The 21,414-nt window shown below is 41.8% G+C and overlaps 1 protein-coding gene across 1 annotated transcript in view; it reads right to left on the bottom strand.

Moving 5' to 3' along the window:
• Nucleotides 1-6,619, bottom strand: part of LOC126356164 (dipeptidyl peptidase 1-like) — a 53,818-nt gene extending 47,199 nt beyond the window's left edge. The window contains exon 1 of the mRNA XM_050006923.1: nt 6,574-6,619. The gene's annotated coding sequence lies outside the window, so the exon portion shown is untranslated. The remainder of the gene's footprint in view (nt 1-6,573) is intronic.
• Nucleotides 6,620-21,414: the final 14,795 nt, after the last annotated feature.

Below are 21,414 nucleotides of genomic sequence, written 5' to 3'. Positions count from 1 at the left end.
TAGTTTTCATTTTATAATTTCGACTGATCCTAAAAACAAAACAGTAGAACGACGATGAGTAAAAGTATGGTTGCATTCGAAAGGATTAACGTTCAGAGGTCTTTAGAGGACTACATTCGAAGATACAGGTAGATTTGATACTTGAAAATATATGTTCTTGAGTGTCCAGTAAGTAATAAGTTCAAATGTATATTACAGTCATTTTACTTGAACACCTGAATACAAGTTACAGGTGTTGAAAGACAAGAAGAAAATAATAACAAACATCACATAAATATTACCGGTTTAAAATCAGAGCAAGACACAATTTTCTCGCTTAAAAATTGCATTGAATTTGATGTAGTCTTGGATTACTTTGTACGTATTAAAGTTAATAAGATTATTTACTTACAAAAAGCAGAGGGACAGGTTGACCATGTGGGCCGACGTGCCCTTATTTAAGTGAGGCACAGTGGCTATATTGGAATTACGTTAGTTCGTTAGCGAAAACGTTTCAAACATTTATCACCGTCTACAGTATCAAAATAATACTTAATCTATGGACTTTAATCAGAGCACTCACTTGTTTAGCAAGAGTGTTGTCTTGAAGTAGACAACAAAACATCTTAAGAAAGCAAAATTTACTTTCTATAACAAAAAAAGATCATCTAAATGCACTGGCTAGTTTGTGGAAAGACAACTACAGTGTCGCCATCAATCTCCATGGTAGGTGGCGTATTTTAACGACAGTTTAAGAAAACTACACCAATTGACCATCGTGCCCTTATGACAAATGTGCCTCGGTCTCCCCAGGTCATATGCCAATGATCCAAAAAGGTGCTAATCACACGGGGAATTGTTTGGAGGACACGGCGGGTGGGGTAGGTCTTTTCGTTTCAACGTTTCTCACTATGTTTTGACGGGTTTCGCGACGTGGAATCGACCACTTTTGGAGGCAAGAAGTAGCTAGAGCAGGAAAGCTACTGAATAATGATGTGAACAATTAAACGACTACGAGTTGCTGCCTCCTATAGAGGGACGTATGATATTGGCTAAAGCGATGAAAGTGGCTGTTGCAAAATAGGCAACACTTAACCTCATTGTAATCTTGCAGATAACTGTGTGGTGTTCTTATTAAAGAGCGGGAAATTACTCTTGTCTGAACAATACAGGAAAATACTCTGTACTACGCATTATATAACGCTAGTCCTTGATATCAAAATGTTCTGATACCGTAAGATGACATACTTTGAGATACACAACAAGACACTGAAATATATTGATGACAGAATTCTTTGTTATTTATTTTTAAGAATTTTGCAAATACAACTTTTTTTTACCAGTGACATACACTTCAAGAACAGGGAAACTACTACCATTACTGTGCCCTAAAAATTTGTGGTTACCTTGCGGCTCATAGTTTCGACAGAATAATCTAGAAGTTCCTTAGGGGCAATTTTCTATATCTAAATTAAGAGAATCTCTATTTCTCAACAATAGTAGGAGATATTGGCAAGCTGCAGTAAGTTTTTGGAGTGAGTCGCGTACAGACATAATGTGATATACTGACGATTTTGTTGTTACCTTTGTAAGCAACTGAACATATACAGTTTTGCAGTTTGTACTTTGTCACACACGTTTTGCCACAATTTATGAGAAAGCTTCATCGATAGCCTAAAATATACACGTATTTTCAATTTGCACGTTTCGTTTACAGTGTAAGTTGGCTGTTTAGGTTTTCTTATTGGTAACGCCACTTAGCGCTCGGTATGAAAAAAATCACTGGATGTGCTGTGCGCAGTCTGTGTTTAGTTTGCATTGTTGTCTGCCATTGTAGTGTTGGGCAGCGGCAGCTGGATGCTAACAGCGCGTAGCGTTGCGCAGTTGGAGGTGAGCCGCCAGCAGTGGTGGACGTGGGAAGAGAGATGGCGGAGTTTTGAAATTTGTAAGAATTGGTGTCATGAACTGCTATATATATTATGACTAGTGAGGTAAATACATTGTTTGTTCTCTATTAAAATCTTTCATTTGCTAACTATGCCTATCAGTAGTTAGTGCCTTCAGTAGTTTGAATCTTTTATTTAGCTGGCAGTAGTGGCGCTCGCTGTATTGCAGTAGTTCGAGTAACGAAGATTTTTTGTGAGGTAAGTGATTTGTGAAACATATAGGTGAATGTTAGTCAGGGCCATTCTTTCGTAGGGATTTTTGAAAGTCAGATTGCGTTGCGCTAAAAAATATTGTGTTTCAGTTTAAGCACAGTTTTATATAATTCTTCAAAGGGGACGTTTCAACAGATTATCTCATTGTAGTTTCGTGTTATAAACAGTTCTAGTAGCTCACTATGGCTTAACAGATGTTTTACTACTAATAAAGTGCGTCCATTTTTCACTCCATGTGCACTTCCTATACTGCTGACTGGTCAATCAGATCTTTTTATTTCTCACTAGCTCGGTCTCTGTTGTAGGTTTCTTGAGTACGGTAGATCTCTTTCATCAGGATAGGATTTTTGGTGTGACTGGCGATTTTCATATCGTGCTTTATATTTGTGTGGTGATGGTTATAACGTTTTCACCTTATAGTGTAAGATAAACATATTTAATAGGTAACAAAATAAATGTTGAGCTGGAATACGCCGGAGTTGTTTCTAATCTCCACTCAAGCGCCAAAGAAACTCTTATCGGCGTACGTATTCAAATATAGAGATATGTAAACATACAGAATACGGCGCTGCGGTCGGTAACGCCTATATAAACTAACAAGTGTCTGGCGCAGTTATTAGATCTGTTGCTGCTGCTACAATGGCAGGTTATCAAGACTTAAAAAGTCAGTTTGAACGTGGTGATATAGTCGGCGCACGACCGACGGGACGCACCATCTCCGAGGTAGCGATGATGCGGGGATTTTTCCGTGCGACCAATTCACGAGTGCACCGTGAATATCAGGAATCTGGTAAAACATCAAATCTCTGACGTCGCTGCGGCCAGAAAGAGATCCTGTAAGAACGGGACCAATGACAAATGAAGAGAATCATTCAACTTGACAGAAGTTCAACCGTTCCGTAAATTGGTGCAGATTTTAATGCCGGTCCATCACCAAGCGTCAGCGTGCGAAGCATTCAACGAAACATCATCGATACCGGCTTTTGGAGCCGAAGGCCCACTTTTGTACCCTTGATGACTGCACGAAACAAAGCTTTACGCCTCACCTTGGCCTGTCAAAATTGAGATTGGGCTGTTGATGACTGGAAACATGTTCCTGATCAGAACAGTTTCGTTTCAAATTGTATCGATCAGATGGATGTGTACGGGTATGGAGACAACATCATGAATCCACGGACCCTATATGACAGCAGGAGACTGTTCAATCTGGTGGAGGCTCTGTAATGGTGTGGGGCATGTGCAGCTGGACTGATATGGAGCCCATGATACGTGTAGATGTGACTCCGACAGGTGAAATGTACGTAAGCATCCTGTCTGATCATATGCATTCATTCATGTCTATTGTATGTTCCGACGGACTTGGGCAATTCCAGCAGGACAATTCGGCTGCCCACACTGCCAGAATTGCTACAGAGTGGCTCCAGGAACACTCTTATGAATTTAAACACTTCCACTTGCCACCAAACTCTCGAGACATGAGCATTATTGAGCATATTTGGGATGCCTTGCAACGTGCTCTTCAGTAGAGATCTCCACCCCTCGTACTCTTACGGATTTGTGGACAGCTCTGCATGATTCATGGTGTCAGTTCCCTCCACTACTGCTTCAGCCATTAGTCGAGTCCATGCTACGTCGTGTTGCGGCAGTTCTGCATGCTCGCGGGGGCCCTACATGATATTAGGTAGGTGTACCAGTTTCTGTGGCTCTTCGGTGTAAATATAAAGTGTCAAATTCCGAATTATTTGTGAAGCAAGCAGTACGTTTCCTAGTAAATTAAAGCAATACTGGAGTGGGAACATTGAATTTATTCAGTCACGCATAGACGAAACTCAAAATCGTGACTATAGCATTAGAAGTCCGCGTTCGTGGTCACGCGGTAGCGTTCTTGCTTCGCGAGCGCGGGGTCCCGGATTCGGTTCCCATCGGGGTCAGGGATTTTCACCTGCCCCGAGATGACTGGGTCTTGTTGTTTCGTCTTCGTCATCATTATTCATCCCCATTACGGTCGGAGGAAGGCAACGGCAAATCACTTCTGTTAGCACCATGCCTGGTACGGCGATGCGGGTCTCTCGCATCGTTCCTCTACGCTCTGTCAAGAGTCATAGGACTTCATTTCCACTCCATAACATTACAGACAATTAAGACTAGATAGGTAGGCAACGTTAGAGGTGTACAATACAAATCGCAAACGAACGTCGACCACAGAATTCGGGTTAAGAGAGTAGAACAAAACTGCACTTGAAAGTAAATGTTTGTAGCCTCAAGATATTTAACTTCTGTACGTCTGGTTAGCGTAAACTGCATTTTAGTGTGCCCACTTGCTTTTCAGAAGACGTGCCGGAACCTTTGAAGCCCATGCTATTCTCACTTTGACAGATGTAGCTCGTTGTCTGAGCTATTTTATCCGCTTAACGCGACCAACGGTTTAGAAGGTGGTGCTCAATCTAGACAGATGCTATCGTTCCGCAGTTCTGATCGTTTACGTATCATTTGCTGACTAGAATGTTCGATAAATTAAAAATCATTTACATGTTCATCCACGACGTTGGATGGAATTATCAAAACTACTACAATAAACTTATATGAAGCACAAAACACTAGACTGTATGTTTAGTCACTGGATGGATACAACGAAATATGAAGAAACCGTAAGAGACAGTAACTGATCATGTTTATAGTACATTCTGCATCTCCAGTATAATCTTTTCGGTTTACAAGCCTTGACATTTCAAACTCACGTGGTTTGCGAACCGAAAAGATTTCATTGAAGCATGCTGTCGTGAAAGACTGCGAGAACACACATTCTGCATGTGCTTCTACAGTTCGCTTAACACTTTAGTGTGTGGTGGAACGTGCATACAGTGCCAACATATCGGTAGGCCATGCTATACCGCAGCAAAGCGTCTTACGGAACGATATTAGCGTGTACCTCTATACATGAGCTCAAAATCCGTAAATTTATCGCAGTAGCAGTTACAGATTTTCTGTGTGAGTAGTGCTGATATGTTGGACTTCTCTGAAAGACAATTTCCCTGAATGTTTCATAGATACCAAGTCATAACGTCACTACTTTAGCAAAACCCGTCGAATATAATTGTATATATGAAAGACAAGATGCATTCACTTTGTATAGCAGGCAGCGGCTTTGTAATTCCTCACAACTTTTACAAATGGACTGCAAATGGGAAAATAGTAACTTTACTGGACTTGGATTCGCAGTATCGTTCAGTGTTTGGAAGGATAGCATTAATGCTATTAAATTAGTTTCGCTCACAAATTGTTAGGAATGATGATTCAGGCGAACTTCCCGGACTACGAAATAAATTTTCTTAGGTATGATCTGTGTTTATCAAATAGAATCATTGACAAAGCTAATAAGATGAATGAAGGACAAAGTTATCAAACAGCGTGCTCACACACACACACACACACACACACAAAATATATGGAGGAGATAATTTTATTCCTTGCTTCGTACTCCCGTACTCCTACAATTCGTAGCTGGTCACGTTTCACTGATCACAAGGTGTATCTCTGAATAAATCTTTTTCTTCGAATGTTCTATTTCTCTGTTGTTCGCCATATTTCCATGTAATCCCACAATTCTAGTACTCAAGAAAGGAACAGACGAGAGAATTGCAATTATTCTCCTGGGAAGGCAAGTTATATACCGTAGGAATCCTTCTTAAAGGCTAATAAGACATTAATTCAGAGAGACTTACGTTCACATTCGACTAGGAAAGAGGATCTCTAATGAATTCAAACTTTTTTGACCAAATGTTTATATGTGATTGCTGCGGGTGTTAATGCCTAAAACTAATCTCTTATAATTTACATGACTTAAGGTGGATTTACCTTCTATACTTGTCTCACATAGAATATTAGGAACGCTGTCCTCTTTTTGCTAGTCAAATGTGAACAAAGAAAGTCCATGTGAATTAATTTCTTATCTGCCTTTAAGAAGGATTGGTCTGTGTTCACAGGCGATTTAATAACCAAACAAAATAAAAACTAGGGAAATTGAAACGTTTTATAAATCTGAATTAGTTTTTTACTAAAAGAGAGTAAATAAATCAACGAAATAAAGGAGATGCAACTGGAGGTGTTTTTCCTCCAACCAAAACGGACTCAATTTCCTACCGAAATAGTAAACTGGCTGCGGCTGCGCTTCAAAAAGTTACAACTTAATAGTGAAGCATATCAAATTCATTTGTTGTTGTTGTTATAAAGAGTTTCCAATTTCTTTCATGCTATTAGCCAACAGACAAAATGCCAACAAGTGCTGTTGTTTGTCATTCCATCTCTAAAGGTACTTTACTGAACGATAGTCAAATGCACTGAATTATGGCGCACAAGCAAACCAGCTTAACAGGTTACGAATCTGTGCTTTCGACATCAAATTATGCAGTTAAGGTAGCTGCGCCTGGCCACTCACCTGTTAACTGTTCGACCCCGAATTTCTCACAGCGGTAGAGAGACTCTGCTTTATATCTGAGATTTAGAGTGGTTAAATACTCAAGTGTGATTATCTAGGTAGCTTGCGATATCAGATAAGCAACAATTCATTAGAATTTATCGTTTCTCAACGGTGAGCAATACAATCAAATGACATGCTTGATTGATTGCCAGGTAGATTCTGCTGTTGCGCCACACTTGTGCTACTCTGTAAAGGATAATATTTTGACAACGACACGTCATTTTCCACCAGTGGCTGCAATTACAAAGTACTTTTCTGGTCGTATTACTGAACAGTGACATTAACTGGACGTAATCCTACAAAATATTCGCGGCAAGCCACCAACGATTCGGTATAAATATTTACTTCCGCAAAGAGAAAGATAAAGGGAAAAAAAGAAGAAAGAAACTAAGGTGATATTTTCCCTTAGAGTACTTGAGTGTTCAAATTTCTAATTTTCAGGATCTGAGTGCGCCATTGTTTCTTCTGTGGAAGGAGAAGTATTACAGCGAAAGTGGTAAACATAAGAATAAATCGTCCGAAAGAAACACGCTGTGATCTTTGTGAATAGTTGTATCAAATAAACTCGAGATTCCTTCTGTTGGGATATCGCCGTGTCAGTATAGACAGTAAGACGTTTCCTTGGAGTTTAGTGTGACACAAGAATTTAATACCAGCCATCAACACTCAAAACGAATATACACTTACGTAAAGACAAAGTTAAAAAGAAAACACAAGAACCAACAAATACCTTGTGTCTACATGAATAAAATCATCCTCTTCTTATTTCACCACAATACATCTTGTCCATCAGGACCGCAATTACTTATTTTAAGATCACTAGTATCAGTTTATATAACACACCATCTTCATATCTTCGACTACAACACTACAGTTGAAGATATTGACATCGAATTTTCTCAAGACGTAACAAGTGATGAGGTCCCCGTGGTGACAGTCCACACATGGGCTGTAGATAGAAATAAATCGAATGCGTATTGTGGTGTCTTAGTTATACATTCAGGTTCAACTCTCCCATTTACGCCATCCAGTCACAGTAATGTGACGACTACATACGTTCGCCGTCAACGTGCAATAAATAATTACAGACGAAAGGAGGCAGCACTCGCAGTGGAGGGGACAGAAAGCGTGTTGGGGGACACGGAAAACAGTGCAAGTCATTGTCGTCGTGGAAAGACGCAACGATTGCTCATTAGCTTTCAGGCCAAGGGTGGAAGCATCTGCGGCTAAATTTTTAAAATGGTCGCCTGCCGGCGTGTTTAAAGTGTACCACACAGGGGAAAATGGCTCTATCAAAAAGCATGCGCTGAGACAACTGTGGCGTACCACACACTATAGATGACTTTGGTGAACGAAAAGATGTCAAACCAAAGGGCTGCCAACAGTGTCTCTTCTCAATAACGGTTCAGCGAACGCTGCACATTATGCGCCTCCGCAGCAGGCGCCTGGTTCGTGCACGCACTCTCTTAACTGCTGTTTATCGGCGACGAAGGCTGGAACTTGTACACCAATACCACAACTGAACGTTCACTGAATGACAGCAGATTGCCTTTTCAGGTGAATCACGTTTTGTGCTCCAACAGACCGATGGCCGCTGGCGTATAAGGCCTTGCAACAATCGTCGGAAGGGTCAAGGCCGGAAGAAGGAGCGCTATGGTTTGGGAAATGTTTTCGTATCATTTTCTGGGTAATTTCGTCATTCTTGATGGTTCAATGGATCAACACAAGTTTGCATCTATCCTTGGGGACCATGTCCACCCCTACGTGCATTTCGTTCCTCCTCGGAACAACGGTGTGTACCAGCCGAACAGTGCAACGTGCCACACAGCTGCGGTGTACGTGTGTGGTTCGAAGGGCACCAGGATGATTTTACTGTACTCCCCTGTCCACCAACCCCCCCCCCCCCCCCCGGATTTAAACCCAATGGAGGACCTGTGGGAATACTTTGATCGGACTGTTCTCTCCTTGGATCCACAACCTATAAACTTAGAACTTTTAGCCAAGACACTGGAGTCGGTCTTGCTTCACATCTCTGTCGATACTTTCCAGAACCTCACGGACTACCTCCTGTACGTCTAAGGTGCAAATGGTGGTTATTCAGGCTTCTGACAGGTGGTCACATTAATGTGACTGCACCGTGTATTACATATATTTGGGATTGTGGACGTCTAATCCAGAATCAAAAGTGCCTCATCGAAATATACACACCAAGGAGACCAGAAACTGTGCTACAGTTTCAGCTCATTGCTCTAACCATCGATGTTTATTTCTGCACGAAGGTTATATCTTCCAGAATTGTGCCTACGATGCGTTTGTGCGACAGTATTGTCGCTTCGTACGTGATATGACTAGCCTTTTCCGTGGCTGTTTTAAAGCTGAACCGTTACTTACTTCTAGTCTGCGATCATAGAACGTGTTGCTATTCGAACAAACTCGTTTAATACCCAGGGCGATTCAGTTAAGTTTTTCGCGTCAAGTATTTTCAAAACCGTTTAAGACATAAATTTGTTTTCACCGATATGAATTTTGGTAAATCCCGTACTAAACGACGTACAGTCTTTTTTGTGGCAATATTAATTAAAATGCAAATTATTAAACACGGTTTCCCAAAACTCCTTCAACAAAGAAGACGAAGTAAATATTCCTGAATTCCAATCAAGAACAACTGCCAAGATGAGAAACATACACTATGTGATGAAAAGTATCCTGACACCCCTTAAACATACGTTTTCCATATTAGATTCATTGTGTTGCCGCCTATTGCCAGGTACTCTATATCAGCGACCTCAGTAGGCACTAGACATCGTGAAAGAGCACAATGGGACGCTCCGCGGAACTCATGGACTTTGACCGCGGTCAGGCGATTGGATGACACTATTCTCATAGTCTGTACCCGAGATTTCCACATTTCTAAACACCCCTAGGTCCACTGTTTCCGATGTGATAGCGAAGTGGAAACGTGAAGGGACACGTCCAGCACAAAAGCGTACAAGCCGATCTCGTCTGTTGCCCAACAGAGACCGCTCACAATTGAAGAGGGTCGTAACGTGTAATAGGCAGACATCTATCCAGAACATCAGATAGGAATTCCAAACTGCATCAGGATCCACTGCAAGTAAGTGACAGTTAGGTGGCAGATGAGAAAACTTGGATTTCATGGTCGAGCGGCTGTTCATAAGCCACACATCATGTTGGTAAATGCCAAACGACGCCTCGCTTGGTGAAAGGAGCATAAACATTGGCCGATTGAACAGTGGAAAAATGTTGTGTGGAATGACTAATCACGGTACACAATGTGGCGATCCAATGGCAGGGTGTGGGTATGGTAAATGCCATGTGAACGTCATCTGCCAGCGTGTCTAGCGCCAACAGCAAAATTCGCAGACAGTGGTGTTGCGGTGTCGTCATGTTTTCGTGGAGGGGCTTGCACCCCTTGTTGTCTTGCGTGGCACTGTCGCTAAAGACTGGAAAATTGCTCAAGTCACACCAAAAAGGAAAGTAGGAGTAATCCTCTGAATTACAGGCCCATATGACTAACTTCGAATTGCTGTAGGGTTTTGCAACATATACTGTGTTCGAAAGTTATGAATTACCTCGAAGAAAATGATTTATTGACACATAGTCAGCACGGATTCGGGAAATATCGTTCTTATGAAACACAAATAGCTCTTTATACTTATGAAGTAATGAGGGCTATTGTCAGGGGACGTCAAATTGATTATATATTTTTTGATTTGCAGGAGGCTTTCGACACCGTTCCTCACGAGCGTCTTCTAACCAAACTGCGTGGCTGTGGAATATCGCCTCAGTTGTGCGACTGGATTCGTGATTTGCTGTCAGAAAGGTTACAGTTCGTAGTACGAGGTGCATTTAAGAAAGGTTACAGTTCGTAGTACGAGGTGCATTCAAGTGCTAAGGCCTCCGATTTTTTTCCTCCGGACTGGAAAGAGATAGAAACATGCACATTGCTTTAAAATGAGGCCGCGTTCATTGTCAATACGCCCCAGAGATGGCAGCACCGTACGGCAGATGGAATTTTACCGCCAGCGGCGAGAATGAGAACTGTTTTAAATACTTAAAATGGCGACGTTTTCCTTACTTGAACAGCGTGCAATCATTCGTTTTCTGAATTTGCGTGGTGTGAAACCAATTGAAATTCATCGACAGTTGAAGGAGACATGTGGTGATGGAGTTATGGATGTGTCGAAAGTGCGTTCGTGGGTGCGACAGTTTAATGAAGGCAGAGTATCATGTGACAACAAACCGAAACAACCTCGGGCTCGCACAGGACGGTCTGACGACATGATCAAGAAAGTGGAGAGAATTGTTTTGGGGGATCGCCGAATGACTGTTGAACAGATCGCCTCCAGAGTTGGCATTTCTGTGGGTTCTGTGCACACACAATCTTGCATGACCACCTGAAAATGCGTAAAGTGTCATCCAGGTGGGTGCCACGAATGATGACAGACGACCACATGGCTGCCCGTGTGTCATGTTGCCAAGCATTGTTGACGTGCAACGGCAGCATGAATGGGACTTTCTTTTCGTCGATCGTGACAATGGATGAGACGTGGATGCCATTTTTCAACCCAGAAACAAAGCGCCAGTCAGCTCAATGGAAGCACACAGATTCACCGCCACCAAAAAAATGTCGGGTAACAGCCAGTGCTGAAAAATTGGTGGTGTCTATGTTCTGGGACAGCGAGGGCGTAATCCTTATCCATTGTGTTCCAACGGGCGGTTTTCCAGTGGTCAAAACAGACTCCTAAAGAAGTATTTGACGCTGCCATGGAATCATGGCGTCAGCGTTGTGAAAAATGTGTACGTCTGCAGGGCGATTACGTCGAGAAGTAACGCCAGTTTCAGCAATTTCGGGTGAGTAGTTAATTAGAAAAAAAAAATCGGAGGCCTTAGAACTTGAATGCACCTCGTAATAGACGGAAAATCATCGAGTAAAACAAAAGTAATAGCCGGCATTCCCGAAGGAAGTGTTACAGGCCCTCTGTTGTTCCTGATCTATATTAAGGCATATGAGACAATATGAGACAATCTCAGTAGCCGTCTTACATTGTTTGCAGATGATGCTGTCATTTACCATTTTGTAAAGTTATCAGATGACCAAAACGAATTGCAAAATGTTTTAGAGAAGATATCTGTATAGCGCGAAAAGTGGCAATTGACTATGAATAAAGAAAAGTGTAAAGTTATTCACCTGAGTACTAAAAGAAATCCGCTAAATTTCGATTAAGCGATAAGTCACACAAATCTTAAGGCTGTAAATTCAACTAAATACTTAGGGATTACAAATACAAATATCCTAAATTGGAACTATCATGTAGATAATGTTGTCGGTAGAGCAAACCAAAGACTGCTATTCATTGGGAGAACACCTGAAAGGTGCAACAGGACTACTAAAGAAACTACTAACACCACTCTTGTCCTCCCTATTCTGAAGTATTGCTGTGTGGTGTGGGATCCTCATCAGATGGGACTCACGGATGGCATCGAAAAAGTTCAAAATAAGGACAGCTAGTTTTGCATTATCGCGAAATAGGGGAGATAGTGCCACAGACATGATACGTGAATTGGAGTGGAATCATTAAAACAAAGGCGTTTTTCGTTGCGGCGGGACCTTCTCATGAAATTTCAATCACTGGTTTTCTTCTGCAACTGGGAAAACATTACGTTGGCACCCACCTACACAGGGAAAAATGATCATCACGACAAAGTAAGAGAAATCAGGGCTCGCACAGAAAAATTTAAGTGCTGGTTTCTCCCGCATGCCGTACGAGGGTGGAACGGTAGAGAGAAAACTTGAAAGTGGTTCATTGAACCCTCTTCCAGGGACTTTATTGTGAATAGCAGAGTAATCACGTAGATGTAGGTGTGAATTGGTATTAACTTCGCTTTTTCGAATGGAACTATAATAATTTCTGCTGTCAGTGTTGCAGTTCTAAAAAAGAATAATTTAATTGCTTTCTCTTTCCAAAATATTGATAGTAGTTTCGGAGCACTTAGGGTATTTAGAACTTACGATTTATCACTTTTGGACATGAAATCGATTGCGGTCTTATATGTAAGTGCGCGTTTTTATACTCAAACTAGCTGAGTACCTTTCATTGCCCGGGTATGTATTTATTATAATCTTCTATTGGTCCATCTCCTCCTTCCGCCTCTCTCTGTCCATCTCCACCAAACTCTCTCTCTGTCCACTTCCTCTACCCCTACACTCTACATCCATTTCCTCCTGCCCCTCTCTCTCTACATCTCCTCCAGTCCGTATTTCATTATCTTCCTCTACTCCCTGTCCTTCTGCTCCTTCTTGCTCTGTCCAGCTCCTCCCCCTCTAATTCCACCTCCGCCACCCGCCGTTTTTGCTAATCAGTCTCCTCATGCGCCCTCTCTATCCATATCTTCCCCCCCTCTCTCTCTGTCCATTTGCTCCTCTCCTCTCTCCCTGTTCATCTCCTCCCAATTCCTTTCTGTGTCATCCTCTCCCACCTTTCTGTCTATCTCCTCTTCTGTCCTTTCTCTGTGCATTTCCTCCTCCTCTCTTTATGTTCATCTCCTCGTCCCCCATCTCTCTGCATAGCTCTTACTCCCCCTGCCTCTGTTAATGTCCTCCTCTTTACTTTCTCTGTCCATCTCCTTCTCTTTCCTTTCTCTATCCATGTGTTATTCTCCATTCTGTCTGTCTATTTCCCTCTCCCCTACCTCTGTCCATCTTCTCCCTCCTCCTATCTGTGCCCATCTCCTCCTTCCTCCGTGTTTTCTGTCCATCTCCTCATCCTCCCTTCCCTCCATGTTTTCACATTCACTTCATAGAAGGCTGGTCATTCTTATTCTTACAGTATTTCTCTCCAGATTGTAACGCAAATGTGTAGCAAACTTGAGTAAAATCGTTCTAGGCATTAAGAATGACCTTTTTACCTGTGGTTTTGCCCACATGGGCACATGTCATAATTATTTTACACACATTTAACTTATTTAACGCTTCACAAATTTCATCTGTATGTCTAGCAAATTTCCCCATGCAGTTTCATTCTCATGCAACTCAATGTTTATGACGTGGTATCTCTGAATTATCTACTATTCAATGATATCATTTTGCAGGTACATCCACTGTTACATGTGCTTACTGTCTGCGAAATGTGTTGTGAATAGAGTTAGTGGTAAATAAGTAATGAATTTAAACGTCGTACATGATGTGGCACCCGCGTCCGGCCATCCTGATTTAGGTTTTCCGTGATTTACCTCAATCGCTCCAGGCAAATTCCAGGATGGTTCCTTTGAAAGGCCACGGCCTACTTCCTTCCCCATCCTTCCCTAATTCAATGAGACCGATGACCTCGCTGTTTGGTCTCTTCCCCAAAACAATCCAATCCAATCCATGATGCGGCATTTCCCATGGATTTCAGTGTTTATGGTGTCATATCTCCTGAACTAAGTGTCGTACAGTCATGTATTTTTTGTAAGTACGTTGAGCGACATATGCTTATACTGTCAACAAAAAGTGCTTCGAACAGATAGGAGCAACGAAGTAATAAATTTAAAGGTCTTGCATGTTACGATAGTTTTTCACGCATTCACTGTTTATCACGTCTTACCTTCCGAACTAAGTGTCGTACAATGATATAATTTTTGTGGTATATTCGGTGCTATATGTAAATACCGTCTGCAAAGCGTGCCACGAATGCAGTTTGTAGTAAAGAGGTAATAAATTATAACGTCATGCCCCAAATAGCAGTTTTACTGCATGAACAGCGCAAATGCAAGTGATAAAGTTTTATTCCTTGCACCATTCTCTGGGAGTCGTCAACGAAAAAATGTTTCGCAGCCACCCGAGGTAACTGCGTCGTCTCAGGCGTCTTGTAAAGGTCCGCGCGGCTCCCTCCGTCGGAGGTTCGAGTCCTCCCTCGGGCGTGTGTGTGTGTGTGTGTGTGTGTGTGTGTGTGTGTGTGTGTGTGTGTGTATGAAGGTCTGAAATCATGTGCAAAGTTGTTGAAAGTCTCTAAGTGGTCTCATTCTCAAATAATGGATGACCAAAGTATGAATATTCTTGCGTGGTGAGAGGTACACTGCTTTTCAACCCCCCATTCACACCCGTATGGTAGGTGGGTGGTCCTTAACCCCACAGTGATTCTTTCCAGATAGTAAATGATATGTGTACCAAGTTTGGTTGAAATAGGTCTAGTGGTTTAGGAGGAGATGTGGAACATACTTACGTACATACATTTATACTTACAGTACGTCCTTACTCGTTTATAATTTGTATAGATAAGAAAATAGCCTACGTTACATCGGATCATAAGGAAACAGAGTGCTTTACTTTCACGATATCACTATAAAAAGGGCACAGAGGAAATGTAGCTTTCATTCTGTCTACGTCGTTTACGCGCGTCAACTGCTGACTAGCTTGAAACAAATAAATTTCTTTAACCAGAACACAGAAGGGACACGTATAGAGAAGTTGAGTTGTACACACGAACGTATCCTGGCAGGTGGTGACCAATATGACTGAAAATTTGCGTTGTGCAAAAATCTGCCGTTGGAAGGGCACTGAAATATTATGAAGAGAGTAAAGAGCGCCTGCAACGATAGTAGCGGATGAAGTAGATGTTCTGGCAGCCCTGTCTCGTAATTCTAGTGTTAGTCCCAGAGGAACGTCGAGTGAGTCTTAAGGAAGTCAGAACAGCATTGTTCACATTTTGTGCGCTAGCAGCTTCTACCTGTATCGCTGGTAGAGTAATCAGCGGGATGGTAGATAACGAACGGAATCTGTCGCTCGATTCTGATGCAACATCAGGGCAGTAGGTTCTTTCTTCGAAGAAAATTCTCTTTATCGACGAAGCTATTTTAAAAATCCTGGACAGCTGAATATAAGAATTATGCATTATTGGGTCGCTGAGAAACTGCTCTGGCTGAGGCAGGTTGACGCAATGGAATGTCAACATTTGTGCCGAAACCAGCCTACTTAATTGGTCTTTACTTATTTTAAGAAGCCTCAACGGGTGAAAGATACGAGCAGTTCCCTACAGAAGTGCTACCGGCTCTCCTAGAGGAAGAAACTGTATGCAGTATCAGCACGACAGGTGCCCGACTCACTGCTCACCTGTAGCTAAGAAATCGCTCACCCAGCTGTTTCCTCATCGCTGGATGCGAAGTGATGGCGTTATCAGTTGGACTGCGCGTTTGTCTGATTTGACAACACTAGACTTTTTCTCCGGGATGAACTCAAGTTCCGACAACACGAGGGAATTTAAATCATTGCAGCGTGCAATGATATCGAAGGAATTTTTTTGTCTGCCCAGAAGTCCTTACACTAACGACAGCAAGCGTGCAGTGCGGTAGATGGTGGGCATTTTGAACACTTGATTACATATATGGAATTTTAAGACAGTGTTTATGACCACATTCTTTTGTAATTTCCTTTTTGCTGCAGCTGCTGATGTGATTCTGCAATGTAAGTGATTTTCTTGAAATTAAACTCATAACGCGGAGTTATTACTTAACAGTATTTATATCTCAGTTTCATGTTTTACAAAACAAACTAATTTTCGACCTGCAGTTTGCTTTCAGGGCTCCGGCAAACGTAAGAGCGGAAGAATTACTATAGTTAACTGGTGAATCATCCTCAGATTAAATCTCCTTTGCCTTCCAACTGGTATCGAGCGAACCACGTGTAGCCAGGTGTGATTAGTATCAGTTTTAAATTAAGAATGAAAGGTTCCTCTGACAAATCCCATCCACTAGCTGACATTGGAGACAACGTAACCATACCTATTCCAACTGTATATAAAGGTAGAGGTGACCTTCGAAACATAATTGGACTAATACTCCAAAAGATTGATGAAGGCATCTACTAAGTTGGCACCAAACATGGGGTACTCCAAAACATTATTGCACGTATAGTTTTATTAAATTTTTCCATAATTTTTTGTAATAAAATATTAAAAAATATTTGGGAAAATTGGTAATGTTACTTATTCTAAATATTGTGGTTTTCTCTCCCAGTACACCGGTTCCCGTCAGATCACGGAAGTTAAGCGCTGTCGGGTTGGGATAGCACTCGGATGGGTGACTAATCCGGTCTACCGAGCGCTGTTGGCAAGCGGGGTGCACTCAGCCCTTTTGAGGCAAACTGAGGAGCTACTTGATTGAGAGGTAGCGGCTCTAATCTCGGAAACTGACATACGACTGGGAGAGCGGTGTGCTGACCATATACCCCTCCACATTCGCATCCAGTGACGCCTGTGAACTGAGGATGACACGGCGGCCGGTCGGTACCTTCGGGCTGGTTGCTTGTGGGGAAGGAGACCAGACAGCGAGGTCATCGGTCTCATCAGAGAAGGGAAGGACGGGGAAGGAAGTCGGCCGTGCCCTTTCAAAGGAACCATCCCGTCACTTGCCAGGAGCGATTTAGGGAAATCACGGAAAACCTAAATCAGGATGGCCGGGTACTTTTGGGCCTTCATGGCCTGTTCGGGAGGAGTCTCTCCCAGTACATGTGAGTTACAAGTCATATGACTTACAGATGTTTGAGACTTGAAAAATTTCTGGAATCATGTGGTATCATTTAATTAAAACGTCTGCACCTGAGCTTCAGGCAGGATCCACTATTTCGTTTGATGATGAAGTGCTATTCCAAAACCGTTCTGGGCATCTTCAATGCTGTTCCAGTTTACGGGGAATTCCAATTGGGCTGAGACGTGAATAGAAGTTTTGATTGAGAAGGGAGGTGTGCTACGGTAGTCCATGCAGCTGTGTAAAATCCACTGTGCCAGAGTAACGTAGTGTTAGTATCAGTTATGAGAAATTTACTGCTTTCGACACTTATACAACTGAGTGTTTTCGAGGAGAGTAAACGCATGTTGCACAGACAATCGAAGATGCACCCAATGCATACATTGCCTACATCTCATCGTCACCAAGTGGAAAGTTTTGCCCAGTACTGCTGGCTCACCAGGGTCGTTGGACAGCTCCAACTGCCAGCCTGCGACTTCCTGTTACCAAATTGTAGTTTCATTTTTTTACATTTTTTTGTGATATAGTATTATTTTTTATAATAATAGGTTGCACTCTTTCTGTATCATGTGGATGTCAAAAGTATTATCAATCTGTCTATAATTTTAATTATTTAACGTGGATACCGATTACGCTTTTGTTGTGGTCGTATAAAGTTAATGTATCTCGAGATGTTTAATAGTAGAGAGACTTCATAAGCGCTGGACTAAGAACATTAGTCTAGCTTCTTCTTATTATTATATCAAAATACAAGTCTTAGTTTTATTTATAACGATTTCAAAGTCATCCTTATATAATGACAACTCTCCATTCTAGGGTAACATTATCATGCTCTTCCATGCTCCCATCTGGGAATGACATATCGTATTTTTTTAGACATTGGGACTTATACTTTAGCAAGAGATATATTCCACTAAGTATGCGTTTTTGGAGTGCAGAGCAGCATTATGCATACAAAGGAGAAGGGAACACATGCAGGTTGCTTGTGGCAGCTGGACCCACACCCCCCTCCCACTCCTATGACGGTTCAGAGGGGTAGTGGGAAGGTGGAAAGGAAAGAGTGAAAGGTGGAGGTGAACAGAGAGATAGCGTGGAGGATATTCGCAGAGGAAGGGGAGAGAAAGATACCGTCAGAGAGTGGAGGTGGAGAAGATTGACAGAAAGAGGAGGAGGATGAGAAGGAAGTGCAGAGATAGAAAGAATGGAGAGGAGGAATTCTGAGGATGAGTTGGACAGAAAGGTAGTAGCAAAACGAGGTGCAGAAAGAAAAAGGGGAGGAAGAGATGTGTCCAACATATGTGTTGGAATGTGTTTGCGAGCGAAGCATGAGATGGAAGATATGTGTTCCTTAAGCACCATGGACCTTGCCATTGTTGGGGAGGCTTGCGTGTCTCGGTGTTGCAATTAGCCATACTGTAGGTCCAACCGTAATGGAAGGGTAAGTGTTGAGAGGCCAGACAAACGTGCGGTTCCTAAATAGGGGCAGCAGCCTTTTCAGTAGTTGCAGGGCCAACAGTCTGGATGTAAGACGGATATGACCTTGTAACATCAACCAAAACTGCTTTGCTGTGAAGGTACTGCAAACGACTGAAAGCAAGGGGAAACTGCAGCCATCATTTTTCCCAAGGGCATTTAGGTGTATTGTATGGTTAAATGATTATGATGACACTATCTTGGGTAAAATGTTCCAGAGGTAAAATAGTTCCCATTCGGATCTCTGGGCAGGGACAACTCTGGAGGATGTCATAATCAGGAGAGAGAAAACTGACTTTCTACGAATCTCTTAATCGGGCAGGTAGGTTAGAAAATGTTAAAAGGGAACTGGATATTTTAAAGTTAGATATAGTAGGAATTAATGAAGTTCAGTGGCAGGAAGAACAGGACTTCTCTTCAGGTGAATACAGAGTCACAAATAGAAAATCAAACAGAGGTAATGCAGGAGTAGGTTTAATAATGATTAAGAAAATAGGAACGTGGATAAGCTACTACAAAATACACATTGAACGCATTATTGTACCAAAGACAGACATACAGCACCCACCCATCACAATAGCACAAGTTTATGTGCCAACTAGCTCCGCAGATGAGGAGATTGAGGAATGTATGATAAGATAAAAGAAATTATTCAGATAGTTAAGGGAGACGAAAGTTTAATAGTCATGAGGGACTGGCATTCTATAGTAGGAAGAAGGAAAAATAGTAGGTGAGTAAGAACTGGGAGAAAGGAACGAAAGGGGAAGCTGCCTGGTAGAATTTTGCACAGAGAATAATCACGGCTAGCAGTTGGTTTAAGAATCATGAAAGAGGACTGTATGCGTGGAAGAGACCTGGAGACACCGGCAAGTTTCATTTTGATTATATAACGGTAAGACAGAAATTTCGGAACTAGATTTTAAAGTGTCAGACATTTCCAGGGACAGATTTGGACATTGACCACAGTTTGTTGGGAGTTAGCTGTAGATTAAAATTGAAGAGATTCCAAAATGGTAGGAAATTAAGGAGATGAGACCTGGATAAACTGAAAGAACCAGAAGCTATTAAGAGCCTCAGAGGTATCATTAGGACAAGATTGATAAGAACAAAGGGAAGGAATGCAGTAGAACAAGAATGGGTAGCTCTCAGAGATGAAATAGTGAAGGCAGGAGAGGATCAAGTAGATAAAAAGACGACGGCTAGTAGAAATCCTTGGATAACACAAGAAACACTGTATTCAATTCATGAAAATGGAAAAATGCGGAGAATGAAGCAGGTGAAAGGGAATACAAATGTCTAAAAAGAGAGACTGACAGAAAGTGAAAAAGGCTAGGTAGAGGTGGCTAGAGCAAAAATATAAGATTTGGAAGCATATATCACTAGGGGAAAATAGATGCTGTCTACAAGAGAGTTAAAGAGACATTTGGACAGAAGAGAATCCATATGTATGAATATCAAGAGCTCAGATGGAAAACCAATCCTAAGTAAAGAAGGGAAAGCTGAAAGGTGGAAGGAGTATGTAGAGGGAAATGTATTTGAAGGCAATATTATAGAAATGAAAGAGAGCGTAGAAGAAGATGAGACGGGAAATATGATACGACGAGAAGAATTTGACAGAGCCCTGAGAAACCTAAGTCGAAACAAGGCCCCGGGAGTAGACGACATTCCACTAGAACTACTGACAGCCTTGGGAGAGCCAGCCGTGACAAAACTCTTCCATCAGGTGAACAAGATGTTTGAGACAGGCGAAGTACCCTCAGACTGCAAGAAGAATGTAATAATTCCAATTCAAAAGAAAGCAGGGGCTGAGAGCTGTGAATGTCACCGAACTATCACTTTAAGAAGTCACGGTTGCAAAACACGAATTCCTTACAGATGAGTGGAAAAACAGGTAGTAGTCGATTCTGGGAAGATAAGTTTGGATTCACGAGAAATGAGGGAACACACGAGGGAATATTGACGCTACGACTTCTCTTAGCAGATAGGTTGAGAAAAGGGAAACCTACGTTTATAGCATTTTTAAACTTACAGAAAGCTTTTAACAATGTTGAGTGGAATACTCTCCTTGAAATTCTGATGGTAGCAGGGGTAAAATACAGCGAGCGAAAGGCTATTTACAACTTGTACAGAAACAAGATGGCAGTTATAAGGATTGAAGGGCATGAAAGGGGACCAGTATTTGAAAATGAAGTTAGACAGGATTGTAGCCTATCCCCGATGTTATTTACTCTTTACATTGAGAAAGCAGTAAAACAAACAAACCGAAAATTAGAAGTACGAACTGAAGTCCTAGGAGAAGAAACAAAAACTTAAAGGTTTCACGATGATATTGCAATTCTGTCAGAGACAGCGAAGAACCTAGGAGAGCAGTTGAACGGAATGGACAGTGTCTTGAAAGGAGGATATAAGTTGAACATCACCAAAAGCAGAAGAAGGGTAATGGAATGAAGTCGAATTAAATCAGGTGATGCCAAGGGAATTAGATTAGGAGATGAGACACTTAACGTAGAAAATCAGTTATGCTATTTGGCAACAAAATAACTTTGATGGCCCAAGTAGAAAGGATATAAAATGCAGAGTGGCAAAGGTAAGTAAAGCTTTTTTGAGGAAGAGAAACTTTTAGCATCAAGTATAGATTTAGGAGTAAGGAAGTCTTTTCTGAAAGTATTTGTTCAAATGTTCAAATGTGTGTGTAATCTTACGGGACTTAACTGCTAAGGTCATCAGTCCCTAAGCTTACACACGACTTAATCTAAATCATCCTAAGGACAAACACACACACCCATGCCCGAGGGAGGACGC

This window comes from Schistocerca gregaria, chromosome 1 (genome assembly GCF_023897955.1).
Source record: "Schistocerca gregaria isolate iqSchGreg1 chromosome 1, iqSchGreg1.2, whole genome shotgun sequence".
Taxonomy (NCBI): Eukaryota; Metazoa; Arthropoda; class Insecta; order Orthoptera; family Acrididae; genus Schistocerca; species Schistocerca gregaria.
Note: the sequence above shows the minus strand (reverse complement) of the source record. Positions and strands in the feature narration are given on the sequence as shown.